We start from the raw sequence: 6305 nt of genomic DNA on the forward strand, positions 1-6305 counted from the left end.
ATTCACAAGAAAAGTACCTAAACATATCACATATAAGCACCATATATAAACAAAATAATAAGCAAAAGATTACATACCAGCCACAACATCGGGTGCTGCGCCGGACATCCTCTACTGTCAACCGGAAGGCTCTGCCGCGAGCCTTTGGTGCCTTGGCCTTCACGGGCTGACTCTCTGTAGCTCGAGTAGTAGAAGGCGCAGATCCATGTGCTGATCCCTGAATCAACTACAGGCACTCGGCCTTCCTATGGCCAATCTGGTTGCAATGGAAGCAAACCTAAAATCCCTTGGGGCAATACCTCGCGATATGCCCCTCCTTCCCGCACTTGTAACACACACCTGACCTGCACATCCCATCATGGCTCTTGCCGCACTTCCCACAAGTGCGACCCTTCTTATCTCCCGATCTCGAATCGGTGGGCTTTGCCTGCTTGGCCGCCGGCTGAGACTGTGCCGGCCACCTATCCCTCCTCTGAGACTCTGCCTCCTCCCTGGCCTGAGTCTCTAGCTCAATCTCCCTCTTCCGAGCATTTGCCTGGAGCTTGGAAAATGTCCGGTATGACGAGTTCTCCACGAACTCATGAATGTCTCTCCTCAGTATACTCATATATCGGCTCATACTCACCTTCTCAGTAGACACGTGCTCAGGGCAAAATAACGCCCTCTCATGTAACATCTATGTGATCATACTCACAGACTCAGTCCTCTATTTGAGGGACAAGAACTCCAGGACCAATCGATCCCTCTCTACAGGGGGAACATACTAATATTGAAACATAGCGGTGAACCTTTCCCAAGTCACTGTGATCAGCTCTACAGTAGAAAAGTCAGTTGTCATGAATTTCCACCAGTCCTTCGCTCCCAAGCGAAGCTGGTTCAGCGCGAACCGTACCCTCAAATGTTCCGGGCAGGAACAAGTGTAGAAACACCCCTCAATGTCAGAGATCCACCTCATAGCAGCAATCGGGTCCTACGTCCCGTAAAACTCTGGTGGCTTCGTGTTGCTGAACTCTCAGTACAACAACGAGTCACCCCTGCGGCCTAGCAGCGGCGACAGCTACGGTCGCTGCAGCAGCAGCAGCCTCTGTCAGAGCAGCATATCACTCGTCGAATGTCTCAATCAGCGTGGTCTTTATAGACCCAAACATCTCTGATATCTTAGGTCGAATGGCTGCAACCATCTCCTTGTGAATCAACCTATAAATCTCCTCATCACTAGTACCACTGGTACCACTGCCTCCTGGGTTGTGGCGCGTTCCCACCATGATGCCTCTGAAATACGACATAAAATAATTAGAGACTCGACCGAGATTACTCACACTCGATCAACCGTTCCTAATTGTTCCTTAGCACCCTAAGGATTATTACTTGGAATGCTTACCGATCCGGTGCTTTTAGTAGTACGGGCCCAATACTACCTTCCATGCCGTATCTGTATCCATACCAAGTCCTCCTCCTAGGATCCCAATTCACAAGTACTCTATACCACCTGGAATACAACCTACTCTCTAGCAGACTTCTCACAAGCTACTCCCTGCTACCTACATGCAATCAAAGCAACTCACAACAGCATAAACTCCTAGGCTAAGGCGTCACATATCAGGCCACCCTAGTCCTAAGATATGATTTACCTAGCCTACTCTAGTATGCATAACACATCTCAAAACAACATAACACATAACGTAAGGGTATTTTAGGAAATCACTGTTCGGGCGCTGGCTTATTGTACACACTGCTCTTTTCTGCTCTTTCTGGGAATCCTTTTCTCTTTTTGGAAAAATTGTTTCTTTTTGAAAACTTTTCTCAAATCCTCAATTTGAGTTCAGATATGCCCGAAGGTGTATCCGAATCCCTCAAACCAAGGCTCTGATACCAGTAACGACAAGAAATTTCAAACCAAAATTTTCATTTTTAATATTCATAAAACATATGTCTCATCATTAAATCTCCAATAACAAGTTTTCAAAACAATCACGCCGGTGCCTTCCCGCGATCCTCTGAGGTACCTGAAACACATAACACATAACACGGTAAGCACGAATGCTTAGTGAGTTCCCCAAAATACCACATACAACAATTTACAACTCGAGGCTATAATCAGTACGACCCTCTGGTCAATGTGTCTCAACGGGACCCTCCGGTCCTGTAGCTCGTTGGACCCTCTGGTCCGGTGTGGTTAAGGACGCTCTGGCCTCGTAAATCGTTGGACCCTCTGGTCTGGTCAGAATAGCATGTAGCATACATAATCACAGAAACACATATTCTCAAGCAAACACGCATGACCATCCGGTCCAAACATAGATACCACCCTAGGTAATGTATAGTGAGAAGACTCACCTCGGGTAAACTCGGACGATCTCGAACTCAAAACTCTGATCTAGCCTCCACCTAAACACATATAGAATTCACTTCTAATTATAAACGACTCTCAAAGGCTAGACTAGTCCCTTCCTATATTCACTTAGAAGGGTAAAAGACCATTCTACCCCTCCAATGGTCCAAAGGTGCACTTGTTGACTAAACCCTAAAAGTCAACGAAAGTCCACTTGTAAAAGACCATTCTACCCCTCCAATGCTTACCATGTTATGTGTTATGTGTTTCAGGTACCTCAGAGGATCGAGGGAAGGCACCGGCGTGATTGTACACACACTTTTGAGTGAATTCTTAGTGAGTTCCCAAAATACCACATACAACAATTTGCCACTCGAGGCTATACTCAATACAACCTTCTGGTCAATGTGTCTCAGCGGGACCCTCCAGTCCCATAGCTCGTTGGACCCTCCGGTCCGGTCTGGTTAAGAACCCTCTGGCCTCATAAATCGTTGGACCCTCTGGTCCGGTCAGAATAGCACATAGCATACATAATCACAAAAACACATAATCTCAAGCAAACATTCATGACCTTACGGTCCAAACATAGATACCACCCTATGTAATGTATGGTGAGAAGACTCGCCTCGGGTAAACTCGGACGATCTCAAACTCGAAACTCTGATCTAGCCTCCACCTAAACACATACAGAATTCACTTCTAATTATAAACGGCTCTCAAAGGCTAGTCTAGTTCCTTCGTATATTCACTCAGAAGGGTAAAAGACGATTCTACCCTCCAATGGTCCAAAGGTCCACTTGTTGACTAAACCCTAAAAGTCAACGAAAGTCAACCCTAAGGAGTATGCGGCACGTACAAGCTCTGTACGCTGGGCATACTCGGATGCTATACAAAGTTTGGGATACTCGACCCCTACGCTGCGCGTACTTGGATTATGCCCAACGTACGCCCCAGTTTCACCAACTTCATGATTTTGCTCTTAATCGGTTAATACATGAGCTTAACTCTCATATCTGGTCACTCTAAAGCATCTCAATCCATAAATTCGGTGACTTTAAGCCTTTGCATGGCTGTGAAGGTCACCAATACACAAATCACACCACTTCCTTCCTTAAGAAACTCACAACTCATGCATAGTTCACTCCTAACGTCGAAGATTGGATTTTTACGGATCTAAAACACAATATACACTGAAAAGGGGCAGATCAAGGTCTATGGAGCTCCTTTTCTCATAAAGTCTCCACCTTTGGGACAAAAACCCTAAAAATGGCCCATAATGCACAATTACAAAAAGGTTAAGAAATATTTGAGCTTTTTACCTCCAAGTGATGCTCCAACTTCTGAAAAGCTCAGATCAAAAGCTTGCACTCCAACTCTAGCTTCTTCAATGGCACCTTCTTCTCTTCAAAGGCACACAAGAACACTATTAAGCTCAAAAACACACACACAAGCTCTAGAAAGAGGGTTTGGCACTCTTAGGTTTTCACTCTCTGGAAATGGTGGCTAAAAGTGAGGCCAATATGTTCCTTTTATAGGGCTAACCCCCATAATTAGGGTTTCAATCTGAACCTAGCATGCACAGCGTACACTATGGTACGTCCGGCGTACTGGGTAGCCTCCGCTTCAAAAACACGCTCATGAGTACGCGCAGTGTACCCTCAGAATACACAACACACTCAATTTCCTTAAAAAATTCAAGGACTAAATTTGGCAGCTTAGGGAAAGAAGAAGGGCCAAGGAGATATACCTGATTTCGGGATGCTACACATGAAGTGATAAATATGAGTGTGGGTTTAATCAAATACTCAAATCTTATTTCAAGAGCACTCATGAACGTTGCTGCAAACCTTTGATATGTCTAAACGCTTAGACAATCTACAAACCAATTCATGAGCATAGCCTGCTTCCAAAGTATGATCGACTGTGGATGATTCGAATAATCCTATTATTCTGGAAGTCAAAACATGTAAAAGTGAAACAATAGTCCTTCAGACCAATGCTCCTCGCATGGTGTAAGTGCTTAACCCTGCTCAGACCCTTTGTGAGGGGATCTGATGGGTTCTCCTCTGACGATACCCTTTTTACTACGAGGAGTCCCTCTTCTACCCTATGTCTGATGAAGTGGTATTTTCTGTCGATGTGCCTGGATCTCCCATGATCCCTCGGTTCCTTGGTCAAGTAAACCTCTCCTTCGTTATCGCAGAAAATCTCCATAGGCTCCTTTATGGCTAGTACAACTCCAAGGTCTTCGATGAAGTTCTTCAAACATATCGCCTCCTTTGATGCTTCGCTTGCTGCTATGTACTCTGATTCGCACGTTGAATCAGCTACGGTCTCCTGCTTGGAACTTTTCCAAGTTACTTCTCCTCCATTCAGGGTAAATACTGAGCCCGAATGAGAGTGGAAGTTATCTCTGTCGATCTGAAAACTTGCATCACTATACCCTGTCACTTTCAAAGTCTTCACTTCCACCAAGTATGAGGATCATGTCCTTTGTCCTTCGTAGATACTTAAGAATGTTCTTTACTGCTATCTAGTGAGCTCTACTAGGATTCCCTTGATATCAGCTGACCATGCTCAATGCAAAATCCACATCAGGGCGATTACATGTAATAACGTACATGATCGACCCAATGGCGGAAGCATATGGTACTCGACTCATTTCTGCTATCTCAGCATCGATACTCGGGCTTTGATTCTTACTAAATTTGGTATTGCTTTGGATCAGTAACTCACCTTTCTTGGAATTCTCCATGCTAAAACATTTCAGCACTTTATCCAAGTAAGTGCTTTGACTATGTCCTATTACTCTCTTACTCCTATTTCTCAATATCCTTATTCCTAGAATATAATCAGCCTCTCGGAGGTCCTTCATAGCGAAACACTTCCCATGCCAGGACCTAACCACCTGCAAGTTTGAGATGTTGTTTCCTATGAGTAGTATGTCATCCATATACAATATCAAGAAGCTAACTCTACTCCCACTAGCTTTAACATATACGTAGGACTCATCCTTGCTTCTTGAAAAACCAAACTCTTTGACTTTCTCATCTAAAAAAAGATTCCATCTATGAGATGCTTTTTCAATCCGTAGATGGATTTCTCAAGCTTGCATACTCTATTTGGGTACTTTGCATTCACAAAACCCTCTGGCTAATTCATGTAAACATCCTCAGACAACTTTCCATTCAGGAAAGTGGTTTTGATGTCCATCCTCCAAATTTCATAATCATGAAACACAGCTATGGCTAGCATAACCCTTATAGATTTGATCTTGGCTACTGGTGAGAAAGTCTCATCATAGTCAACCCCAGGGGTTTGAGTAAAGCCCTTAGCAACCAATCATGCCTTGAATGTATGCACCTGCCCGTCCATGTCGTTCTTCTTCTTGAAGATCCACTTGCATCTGGCCATCTTATGACCCGGTATATTGTCAACCAAGTTCCAAACTTGATTGTCATACATGAACTGAATCTCACTGTCCATTGCCTCTTTCCATTTTGGGACTCCGGGCATGTCATGACTTCCTTGTAGTTGTTAGGTTCATCCATATTTTTTAGTATACTATCACTAATAAACGTATTACCCTCAGCAGTTATATGGAAGCCATATAATACGGGTGGAACACTAACTCTACTAGAACGTCTAAGAGGTAAGGACTCGTCAATCGGTTCAACAGGAGTTTCCTCCTTGGGTTGAGCGCTAGTGTTTGAGGTTCCTTCATCACTTGATTCTTGAAGCTCTTCAAGATCAATTTGCCTCCCACTGTCCTCTTGGCATATGAGTTCTCTATCGAAAAACCCCCTTCCTTGCAACAAAGACAACATTGTCACTCGGTCTGTGGAAGAGATATCCAAATGACTTCTGTGGATAGCCGATGAAAATACACCGTTCACTACGAGGTTCAAGCTTGTCGTGAGTCTCTCGTCTTACGAAAGCCTCGCAACCCCAAACCTTGATATGTGTCAACGAG

The sequence above is a fragment of the Lactuca serriola genome, chromosome 4, assembly GCF_051521515.1.
Source record: "Lactuca serriola cultivar US96UC23 chromosome 4, Lser_US96UC23_V15, whole genome shotgun sequence".
Taxonomy (NCBI): Eukaryota; Viridiplantae; Streptophyta; class Magnoliopsida; order Asterales; family Asteraceae; genus Lactuca; species Lactuca serriola.